The sequence below is a fragment of the Eubalaena glacialis genome, chromosome 9 (genome assembly GCF_028564815.1).
Source record: "Eubalaena glacialis isolate mEubGla1 chromosome 9, mEubGla1.1.hap2.+ XY, whole genome shotgun sequence".
NCBI lineage: Eukaryota > Metazoa > Chordata > Mammalia > Artiodactyla > Balaenidae > Eubalaena > Eubalaena glacialis.
Window position 1 is genome coordinate 40,310,494 of NC_083724.1, and position 12,641 is coordinate 40,323,134.

Below are 12,641 nucleotides of genomic sequence, written 5' to 3' on the forward strand. Positions count from 1 at the left end.
GTCCATTTCAGCATTGGCTTTCAGTCTCTGGTAATAAGCACATCCTTCTCTTCCTGGTACAGAGACAGTACCTTTCTCATGGGAAATTTTATGATCTGCTTTTAGGTAGAAAGGGGGAGGTCAGAGAGCCCTTCTTGCCTCCGCTGCTTCTCAAGCACCTTCCACTCAAAGTAATCAGTATGCCAAAGTGGCATATTTTGGGGTGGCATGTTCTGAAGCCCTTCATATGTGAGGGTTTATTCCTGAGCTTTCTATTCTGTGCCATGTTACTGATTTTTAAAGCATATTAATATTCAGACATTCAAGTAAGTGAGGTTCCTTTCAGCATCCTTTCCCTGGGAGGCTATATTCCTCTTCAGCTCTTGCTACTATTACTTAAAGAATTTCTTCTGTCCTTTTATAACTATATTTGAAGACTGAGGCCACTATTTGTTGTACCTCCAGTGATGGCACACCTTCATCCTTCATGGTATTCTGATTTGGAGGAATGATCATAAGTTATCTGTGGTCAATCTGGCAAATAAATTGAGTGATGTAGACAGAACCATTACTCTTAAAAAAATGAAAGGAGGTTCTAAGGTAATGGTGTGAAATTTTGTGTGTGCCATATAAACTGACTTGAGACCAAATATCTTCTTAAGATAATCGCTTAAAAAGGGGGAATGCTTATCTTGAAGATAACTGCCGGAATGATTTTTAAAGTTTTTTTAATTTTAATTTTTTTAAATTTATTTATTTTTTTGGGCATGCTGTGCGGCCTGTGGGATCTTAGTTCCCTGACCAGGGATTGAACCCATGCCCCCTGCATTGGGAGTGAGGAGTCTCAACCACTGGACCGCCAGGGAAGTCCCTGGAATGATTTTTAAAAAAAAAACAAACAATAGGGCTTCCCTGGTGGCGCAGTGGTTGAGAATCTGCCTGCCAATGCAGGGGACGCGGGTTCGAGCCCTGGTCTGGGAAGAGCCCACATGCCGCGGAGCAACTGGGCCCGTGAGCCACAGCTACTGAGCCTGCGCGTCTGGAGCCTGTGCTCCGCAACAAGAGAGGCCGCGATAGTGAGAGGCCCGCGCACCGCAATGAAGAGTGGCCCCCGCTTGCCACAACTAGAGAAAGCCCTCGCACAGAAACGAAGACCCAACACAGCCAAAAATAAATAATAAATAAATAATAAATAAAAATTAAAAAACAAACAAACAATACATGATCCATTCATTACTTTAGTGTCACAACCTATAGCCTTTATTTATTTATTTGGACATGTACTTACTCTCTGTGTAAGAGTGCTAAAAGCATCATAAAAAAATTAGATGAAGGAGTAATGGTCATGCAACCAAAGGACTCAGAGAGGCAGAGTTTGGAAGGACCTGCCCTCCTTGACAGATGAGGGCTGGAAAGGCTCTTTGTTCAGGGCCACTCTTCAACTGAGGAGCAAATGAGGAGTAAGACTGACTAAAACTCAGTCTTCTGACTTCTAGCCCGGAATTCTCTCTGCAACATTATTGGAGAGATGGGTCACCAGGAGGTGTTGTGGGCTCTTCTTTCTGAATATCCATCAGGATATGCTAACTTTCTTTCTGCAGAGGATAATTTAAATGTAATCTCACCTTTAATGGGGGGCATTTAGCCTTTCTAAGCCAATGATTCTACAGTTATCATCTGAATTTTCTGCAAAACGTGTTTTAACCCTAGATGGCATTTCATATGTTAAGAACTGGGAAGTGGGTTTTCACAATTCCTTTGAATGAAATACTTTTCAAAGTTATCACATTCTATTATAGTCTCCAAGTGACATTCAGGAGAAAAGAAAAGAAGGAACTGATTTTGATTATTTTAATTCAAGTGGCACAGTTTCATTCGGTAAGGAAAATACTAAAATATCCTGCGTGTGTGCTTGTGTAGAGAGAGAGAAGGAGGGAGGATCTCTTAGGCAAGTGGAAGCTCCATGAGGCCCACAGGTGCCTCCCTAGGATGCAGGAGACCTGGGTACTGGATCTGTGATCACCACTGTTTAGCCATGTGACTTGGAAATACATCTAACCTATCTGGATTCCTTAGTTTGAAAGGGAAGGTTTTTTTTGGCAAGATATTCTTGAAGTTTACTTTTAGTTGGATAACTCCTTGAAATAATTCCAAGAAAGAATGTTGGATTTAAAATAGTTAGCTACAATATTGTGAGTTGACAGCAAAAGGCTGGCATTTTGGCTTAGTGTGATGCCATGTTGGAAGCAGCATCTATATAAATCTGAACTCCAAGTACAGTTGTCTGAAAACTGAGAAAGTAAAGTTGACAGGACATCCACTCTTTGTTAGTATCTTTATCAAATACGGTATCAATGAATCCGTGACCTTGGAGATATATTCTAGTATGCAGTTATTTCTGAATATTATATATAATCAAATGGAGAGAGAGAGAGAGAGAGAGAGGAGAACACGAGAGAAATGAGAAACTTAACTTTTAAATTTCTTAGTATCACTAAGAGCTAGAAGAGTTTGTTTTTTTGTTACAAATCCAGTCTTTTCAAATGTGCTAGTTGGGAAGTTTCCATCAACTTTTTCTTTGTTCACCATCAGATGAAAGGAACCCAACTGTTCACAGTGTAGTGAGTTTGCAAGATTATTCATTTATACCAGGGCAAGATGATAAATGAGCACAAGAGTTTCTCAAATGAGAAGTTTTGGAAGGATAGTTTCACTTATCTGAAACTTTATGAAAACCCCTAAATTTGGCCCAGTAAGTCATTCACCTCAATCACCTGTGGGACCAGTCATTCCTCAGATGAAACAACAGTGACCCCCATCACCACCACCACCACCTGTGCTCAGTGCTGCAGGCTGCTTGCTGCTCAAAGGACTAATTAGGGCTGTTGTTAGGGTTATGCTCTCCCTGCTCCTTTTCACTGAAAATGAATCACTGTCTTTACAAGACATTCTTCTTGCCTTGTCCTTTGTGGTGTGGTTTTATTTTACCCTAGACTTTAGCTTGCAATTCAGTGGCTGATAGGGTGTGAAATGGAACCCAACATACTGTGCAACATGTACAAGCTGAGTGGTGCCAGGGACCCTGGGGGACAGGTTGAAACCTTCTTTAGCCACAATGAACTGGAAATTACTGATGCTTCATACACAATAGCCAAGCCATCATGAGCAATTAAGGAGCAGTGGTGTAATTGACCTGATTTGAGGATGCAGGGCAGCTGAGCACTTCTCCCTGGGGCCGGCTCTCCCACTGAGCAGAGCAGATGGCCATCTGAGGGATTACAATAACAAGGGCTGCTGAATAGTCAAGTGACCAGTCAGGGTAACCAAGGGGATTGGGCAGTCAGATTTCTTCTGGATGAATGGGCAACCCATGCCTAACTGAGCCATGCCATATGTCCCTGTTTCTGCCACCCCCGTGCCCTCTCCCAGGAGTGTTCCTTCCAATGCAAAACATAAGGGTAAGGGATGTGTCACTTCAACAAATTCCTGTATGTTGGCACTATGATGAATGCTGGTAATGAATAAGATGAATAAGGAACAAGGAATGACTTCAAGGACCTTGTGATCTAAAGGGGGTGGAGCAAACATGAGTGTAGGTGAGTATAATCTAAGTCTTACTTTCTAAGTGCTGCCACAGCGCGTACCATATGATGACTGCAAAAAGAAAGATCATTTCTTACTGAAGAAGACGTTGAAAAGAGGTGACAGTTTCCAGTATATATTCACTAAAAAATGGCTCTGTGGTTCAATACATTTCAGAAACCCCACCTAAAGATTTACAATACACATTAGCATATGTGGTATATTCTAAATTTTATTTTCTGAATAGGAAATGCATAATTCAAAATTCAAAATATCTTACCTATATCCCCCAGGTACTCGGTTTCCTCAATGGCAGCAACCACTTTTGCTAGTTCTAGTGGACCCTTCCAGGGATATATTGATACTGTGCCTATGCATATATGAGCACACATGTATATATTCCGTTTTTTCTTTACACACAATCTTGATTTTTTTTCACTTAAAATGTATCCTAAGCATCACGCCTTATCAGTCAGTTTTGAGCTTAATAACTTTTTTAAATGACTGCGTCTAATCCCATTGTATGAAGAGTTTTCCCATTATTTATTTAGCTTTCTCCCTACTAAACATTTTTGTGTTACAAACAATACTTCAATGAATATTCTCGTAAATGATTAATTTAAATATGTACATGTTTATTTGTAGGAGCAATTTCTAGGAGTAGCATTGCTGGGAAAATGAGTGTGTTTATTTAAAATTTTTTTTTTATTGAAGTATAGTTGATTTAAAATGTTTCAGGTGTACAGCAAAGTGATTCAGTTATACATATCTACCTATCTTTTACAGATTCTTTTCCATTATAGGTTATTATAAGATATGGAATACTGTTCCCTGTGCTATGCAGTAAGTCCTTGTTGTTTATCTGTTTTATATATAGTAGTGTGTATCTGTTAATCCCTTATTCCAAATTTATCCCTCCACCCACCCTTTCCCCTTTGGTAACCATAAGTTTGTTTTCAATATCTGTGAGTCTGTTTCTGTTTTGTACATAATTTCATTTGTATCATGTTCATTTTTAATTTCAAGAGAGATGGTCCTGTGTTTTTATTGAAGTTATTTCCAACTGGATCTACCTGCTTTGTACTTTTTCACTAATTCAGGGTATTATCAAAGTTATTTTTATCTTGATCAATATAAGTAAAAATGGTATTTTTGCAATTTTTTTTTTCTTGTGAGTGGTGTAAGGAGGAGAAACTATTTCTCTACTCTCTTACGTTGAGTAACTGGGGCCTGCAAATTAAATTGACAAAAAACCAGAATAAAAGGAGAAAAGGCATACAATTTTTATTGACTTTAATATTTTTATGTGCATGGAGACTTCATAGAAAAGAAGTGAAAACCCAAGGAAGCAGTTAGATTTGGGAGCTTATATACCATTTGAAGAAAGAATAATGAATTGTGGAGAAGTAACTTGACAAAAGAAAGGGGGTTTGGGTTTCTAGGGCCAATAAATTGTAGAAGAGTAAATAAGGAATATGTGAGGAAATATGAGGAAAATATATTGAAGATAAGGGTTATTTTGGTAAGATTTATTTGTGTAGACTCATCTCAGTATTGACTCCTTTTCTCTGGTGATAAGAGGGCTCACCTCTTCCTGGTACAGGGAAGATACCTTTCTTACAGGAAATGTACCTTTTAGGCAGATAGGGAGACGGCAGAAAGCTCTTCCTGTGTCTGCTGTATCTCAATTGCCTTCAGCTCAAATAATCAACATGCCAAAGAGGCACATTCTGATCCCCTTCAGTGGGGTTGAAAAAATTTTCATATATTTAAGAGTTATTTTTATGTCTTATCTGTTTAAATTCTTTGTATTTTTTTAATCATTTTCTTACGGAATTTTAGGCATTCAAAGTATGTCAAGTAATTAGAAATTAGGGCTTTATATAATGAATATCAAATATTTCTTTCACTATGTACTCCCTTTTTGGATATAATCATGATTTCTTTTTGCCAAGTAGACAGTTAAATCGAATTATTAATCAAATTTATTGATTCTTACATTTAGAGCTCTGAGTTTTGTGTCCTGCCTAGAAAGACCTTCTTCCAAAATTATATAGAAAAAATTCTCTAATAATTCATGTAGTACCTCTATACAAAGTTGATAATTTGAATATTTAATCTATCTGATATACATATGTGTGTACATATATAGCTCTATCTATCTATCTATCTATCTATCTATATATATATATATTTTTTTTTTGTATAAGTGAAAGGTAGGAGTCCAGGTAGGCAACCCAGGTATCTCAAAACAATGTATTGAATAATCTACCTTTTTCCCACTGAAATGAAATGCTACATTTATCATATGCTAGATTATATTTAGGTCCAATTCTGAACTTTCAATTCTGTTTGAATGATCTGTCTACTCATGCTAAGTTCTGTAATTTTATAAATTTTAGCATATGGTAGTGCAGTTTCTCTTTCATTACTCTTTCAGACTTTTCCTAGGTTTCCTTGCTTATTAATGTTTTCAGTATGAGTATCAGAATCAACATGTTAAAAGTAAACTGTGAGTATTGTTAGGGGGGAATTTCATTAAATATAGATCAATATAGGTAAAATTGATACCCTCTTAATACATATTCAAGAACATGATTCTATATGGTATTTGTCTTTTTGGGATTGCTTAGTACCATTTGAAAGATTTCTCCCTTTGAACTGTATTCATTTCTTGTAAATTCATTTTCTACGTATTTTATCTTTTTGAATGCTACTTATTTTTCTTGCATTATGTCTGCTAACTTGTTTTTATACATGAAAACTTATGATTTCTGTATATTATTTTTTACTTAATGAAATTAGTAATTCATGTTACTATTTGAAATGGCTTTTCACTTGATTCTTTTGGGGGTTCCTAAATAATAATAATAATAATTATTATTATTATTACTATTGTAAATAGTTAATTCATTCAAATAATGGTAAATCTTACCTTTGTTTTTCCTGTTTTTATACCTCATTTCTTTCTTTGGCTACTTCTTATAGAATAATATTAAATATTAATGGAGAAAAGAGACATCTTGTCTTGCTCTTGGACTTTAATGAGAAATTTTCCAGCTGTGTTTCCCTATCGTACACAGAAGAACCTATTTTTTAAAAAAAATTCTTACGAAGAATAGTTGTTAAATTTTGTAATGCCTTTTCAGCAACTATGTAGTTGTTGTATGATTTTTCTATTTATGAGCTGTTAATATGGTGAATTATATGCAGATTTCCTAGTATTAAACTATTCTTGCATTCTTTGAATAAAACATATTATCATGGTTTATTTATTTATTTTTTAAGTTTTCGTGTAATTGATTTACAATATTGTGTTAGTTTCAGGTATATAGCCAAGTGATTTGATTACACACACACACACACACACACACACACACACATTTTTTTCAGACTCTTTTCCATTATATGTTATTACAAGATATTGAATATAGTTTCCTGTGCTATACAGTAGGTCTTTGTTGTTTATTTTATATATAGTAGTGTGTATCTGTTAATCCCATACTCCTATTTTTTACCTCTCCCCTCATGGTTTATTATTTTTAAAAATCCTGATGCATTCTGCTTGCTAATATTTTTTTCATATTTGCATCAATATTTGTAAATGAAATTGGTTTATAGTTTCCTTTTTTGTGGGTGCTATCTTTGTCAGGTTTGGTACCATTGTTATACTTGCTTCATAAAACTTATCTGGGTGACTTCCTTTTACAATTTATTTTCTGGAAGAGTTGAAATAGTACTGGAGCTATCTGTTTCTTGATAAATAAGTCATGGGGAGGTAATGTACAGCATAGTGACTATAGTTAATAATATTGTATTGTATTTAAAAATTGCTGAGAGAGTAGATCTTAAAAGTTCTCTTCACAAGAAAAAAATTGTAACTTTATGTGGTGATGGGTTAACTAGATTTATTATGGTGATCATTTTGCAATATATACAAATATTGAATTATGTTTTACACTTGAAACTAATATAATGTTATAGGTCAATTATATGTCAATTGAAAAAAGGTTTGGTAGAATTTCTTTTTGTTTTTGTAAATTTTATTGAAGTATAGTTGATTCACAATGTTGTGTTAATTTCTTTTTTTTTACATCTTTATTGGAGTATAATTGCTTTACAATGTTGTGTTAGCTTCTGCTATATAACAAAGTGAATCAGCTATATGTGTACATATATCCCCATATCCCCTCCCTCTTGCGCCTCCCTCCCACCCTCCCTGTCCCACCCCGCTAGGGGGTCACAAAGCACCGAGGTGATCTCCCTGTGCTAGAATTTCTTGATAAAGGCATCAGGGCCAGTTACTGTTTTGAAGAGTAACTCTTACACTTTCTCTCTTCTCTTCTATTTACTTGTTATGTTCAAAATATATTCTGCCTATTTCACTTTGATTTCTTTTTGGACTCCAGAGTCGTTCCTGAAAATTTTGTTATAATCTTGTCTTCTGTGTCTTTCTCCTTGTGTTTTCTGTTGCTTTATGAAAATGGCTGTGTATTATTTATTACAAAGATATTTGTAATTTTTAGATCTTCCCTGTGAAGTGTACCCTTTAAATAATATTTGCTCTAAATCCAACCTTGTCTGAAATTTTCCTCTACGTGCATTTACCCAATAAGCGTTTGCTAAGTTGTTTGCCCTACCTCACATTCTCTTGGTCCACTTTTCACTGTTGTTTCACTTTTCAGCTGTAGTTGCAGCAACTGGCTCTCTGTATGTGTAATCTGAGCACTCACCTTGTCTGTAACACGAAGCTATGTATCTGTATATACCTGCTCAGCTGTTATTATGGGCAAAAATTCATGACTAATGGGGACAGGGGACAATGGGTAAATAGTCTCCTTTTCCATCTCTTGGGTGGACAGTTTTGAAGTATATTCACGTGGCTGCACAGAGCTCCCAGCGGGATCATGCCTAGGTGCCCCAGGGATAATCAGCTTCATGACACACTGTTTTCCTATTTCACCTTTCTCAGTCCTCCACTCCTGATCCTTGTGATTACGTCCCCAAATTTACCACCTGGATCAGGCTGCTTTTTCAGGGAAGCCTAGATTAGGACAGTGTCTTTTGAGTTTTGCAGTGAACTGAATCTTGCCTTGCTTTCCTCTTTTAACATACTCTTATACTCTATGTACAAAACACATAGTATGTTTATTTATATGACATATATTTGTTCTTAATTCTCTTATGTTTAATTCCTTCTGTAAAAATTAATAAACAGAAATCTCAATTAAATAGAGTTGGGAGACTGTCAGGGGGAGCTCTCAGGGCCTGAACTGATAGCAGAGCCCAACAGGAAGAAGACAGACTCCTTCTTTCCGGGCAAGGACTCAGCCAGTGAAAAGCCATGGACTCTGTTAAGAATAATGCTCCCAACTTCCTTTTCCCCTCTATAAAAGTGTTCTTCTTCCCTTGTCCTGTGGGGAATTTGCTCATGGTTGCAGACCCTGAATTGCAATTCTCTGCTATCCTGAATAAATCCATCGTTGCTGGGGAAGTATCTGGCAGTCTATCTGTTTCAAGTCAACACTTGTATATTCCCTTTTTCATGGTAATGATTTGTATATTTCTATGTATAAATATTTTCAGAGATTTTTCTTTTTGGTTTCAAACTAGTTTATTTAGGGGTTCCATTTTCACTCCTCAATAGATTTTATGTATTTCTCATATGCTTCTTCACTCATTAGTTCATCTAGTTCTGACGGATTACTGAGTGTCATCTTGATCAGCCAACCATCTTCCTAACAAGATTTGTTGACAAGTCCTGGGTTTTCTGCTGGAGCTTCATTCATTTCAGTTACTTCTCCTGATAGAGGAGAATAGAGTTCACCAGCAGCTTTCACACTTTCCAAAGCACCAACCTCCTCTTGTTTGTTCAATTTTGTCCCAACTTCAGGCAGACTATGGTAAACACCTCCTAAAGCTTCCTGTGCAAAATTGCTCATTCCCACTGTACCAACACCGTTTTCTGTTGGTACCCACTCACGTCTGTCTGTGAATTTCTGCAGGGAGAGCAGAGCGTGGCAGTGCACAGCGTTTAGACATCAGCCACCCGCAGCCCCCAGGGCCGTGGTGGGCAGGACAAGGCAGGCACCCACTCGGCAGAGTGCAGGCTGCATACCCAGGTCCCCACGCTCTGCGCTGCCCCTTACCATATTTTTGTTTTAGCAGTTCCTTTTTTTTAAAAAAAATTTATTTATATATTTATATTTGGCTGCACTGGGTCTTTGTTACTGCGCGCGGGCTTTGCTCTAGTTGCGGCGAGTTGGGGGCTACTCTTCGTTGCGGTGTGTGGACTTCTCATTGCGGTGGCTTCTCTTGTTGCGGAGCATGGGCTCTAGGTGCACGGGCTTCAGTAGTTGTGGCATGTGGGCTCAGTAGTTGTGGCTCGTGGGCTCTAGAGCACAGGCTCAGTAGTTGTGGTGCACGGGCTTAGCTGCTCCATGGCATGTGGGATCTTCCCGGACCAGGGCTCAAACCCATGTGCCCTGCATTGGCAGGCGAATTCTTAACCACTGCGCCACCAGGGAAGTCCTAGCAGTTCCTTTTTTATTTTTATGAACTGCGGTTGTAGGAGGTCATCAAGAGGATGTGACTGCTGGTTGACCCTAGAGCCGGACCAGGGCAATGGAAGGTTCCTCACCCCCTCCCCTGTCCTTGCAGTGCACACCTTGCTCTTTGTTCCCACAGTGGGAGCTGTTTTCAAAGCGGCAGCCTTGAGAGAGCAATGTGTTGAGATGATCCGGACTGTGCAGGTGACTTAAACCTCGTTTTAAGCCCTCTGTATAAACTTTTAAGATTCTAGTAGGCAGGTGTAGAGTATCTACTTGTTACCGACCGGGGTTCTTGGACTCTTTAATCAATAGAAATTGATAACAGGCCAGACGAGGAATTCAGGCAAGGCTTTATTGGGGCCCGTGGTGCAGGACGAGGGCAAAACAACTAACAGGTGCCCTTGCTCACTCTTTGAGTAGCGTGGGCGAGCTGGTTCATTAAATGGGGTGAGGGTGGGGCCGATGGGTGGGTCGGCCTGGAGGCGTGGCTTACGTGGTCTGCCCACCCCATTGGCCGTGCTGAGCGCCGGGATCATGCGCAGTACCCTGCTTTTGCTCCCGACGCCTCAGAAGCAGCAGTTGGCTTTTGGCTTTTTTGTATCTTACTGTTTATAACTTGCCCCGACTGCGTATGTGTGCAGTTATATTTGCTCCCTTATAGTTTCTTTGAATTCTGTTGCTGGAGGAGATGTCTGTTCAGGTGCAAGCACTGCAGCACAGGGTCCCAGGTCCCAGCCTGTCTCATACTCGTCGTGCAGCTGCCCCAGACAAGCCTGGTGAGTTCCCTTGCTTAGTTAACCCGCCACCTACTAATCTGGCGTGGCCTGTTTCTTTGGTTTCTCCTTGCCTTTCTCTGTGTATAGGGGCCAGTTTGTGAACAAACAACTGTACTGTTGATTCCTTTGTACAAGCAGTGATGGAATTAGTACAATTTTAACTTCTCCGTTTTCATCTTTCTATTTTGCCATGCGATATTTTTTGTTGACTGTGTTATTTTTTATTAATGTTACCTTTATGTCTTTAAATATATCTATGCCATGATTACTTGATTTATTATACCTGTAGAATATCTTTTGATACTTGGTGATAAGAGATGAAGAAATCCATGCATATTCACTGCCTCTCATTTTCCCTTCCCCTATCAGCTTTATTTACCTCTTTTTTGTCCATTTATATTCTCTTTTATATAGCCTCCACATTATTTTAATTTTATGATAAAATGGATTCATTATACATTCATTCTTGTGCCACAGGTTTTTAGTTCATTCTCTGGTAATTTCTATAGAAAACTCTTGAGAACTATATTTTAAATTTTTATTTTAAAAATTATTTTTCTCTTGCCTTTATTTGGACCAGAGTTTGGTTATGTCTTATGTCACACTTTTCTTTCTTCAAACTTTGTAGGCATTGCCTTGTAGTCTCCTTGTATTAAGAAATTTGAAATGCAACAATTTTAGTAGATCATGTTTTCCTGTTGATTGTATGTATAATTACATTTGAAGTGCATTCATGTTCTAATTGTTGGTTGTGTTGTCTGTTTTTCTTAGCGTTTCTTCACGTTTTGGAGTTTTGATTGAAAGTTTAATTTTGAATTGATGTTTCTTCACACTCCTTTTCTGTTCCCACTCTTCCCTGCCTAGGGGTTTAATGATTGACTTTTAGGACTGCAGTCCATAAGCAGGTCTCATTATTCATTTTGTGGCTCCTGCTTCTAAGCAATATTGGTGAATTCACAGGTGTAATCACTGAGCCAGTGGAGCGCTTGGTTTAGTTTTTGGTTGAGAGACTTGGCCTGTGTTTTTGATGTCTCTAGGCTTTAAGTGACTATGGTGTCTCACTGTTGAGACTTGGCACTCAATACTGCACTATTTACATGCTAGCACTATTGACAGTTTGTACCAGATAATTCTGTTCTGTGGGGGGCTTTTTGTGTCTGTATGTGTTATAGAACGTTTTGCAGAATCTCTAGCCTCTATGCACTAGATGTGAGTAGCATCTTTACATCCCCAGTTCTGACAACCAAAATACTTCCTGACATTGCCAAATGTTTCCTGGGAGACAAAAGCACCTCCAGTGGAGAACCACTGTTCTAGGCAAATGGTGGGAATATATTTCAGTCTTTTATCCCAAGAGGGAAATAGCCCCACCAAAGTCTTTTGCTTCAAGTAAATAGCCTGGTTTCTGTCTCTGTTTCCCTGCATGCTGTCACTCTCTTTTTCAGACTTAGAGGTCTACAGCTCATGGCTTCAGCCTGGCTGACCACTTTTCATTCAAGAGATGTTTATCTTGATTTTGAGATATTTATAACTTTTTCGTATTTCAATTTTTACCTTTATGTATTATTGCTCATTGTTTGGAACAGAGAGGTTGCATCGAAGTCAGAACTAATGGAGTTATCTTTACTGGAAATCTTTGCCACTGTTATAGGGTGGTCAGTATACTTCTACTTCAATTCAGTCACCCCCAAAACAGTGGATAAAATAAGCGTGGCAAGGGAAAGCTAGTATCATATTGTTGAGTTATGATACT

General features: G+C 38.2%; 1 pseudogene; it reads right to left on the reverse strand.

The window, feature by feature from the left end:
• Positions 1-9,194: 9,194 nt before the first annotated feature.
• Positions 9,195-10,648, reverse strand: LOC133097315 (glycine cleavage system H protein, mitochondrial-like; annotated as a pseudogene).
• Positions 10,649-12,641: the final 1,993 nt, after the last annotated feature.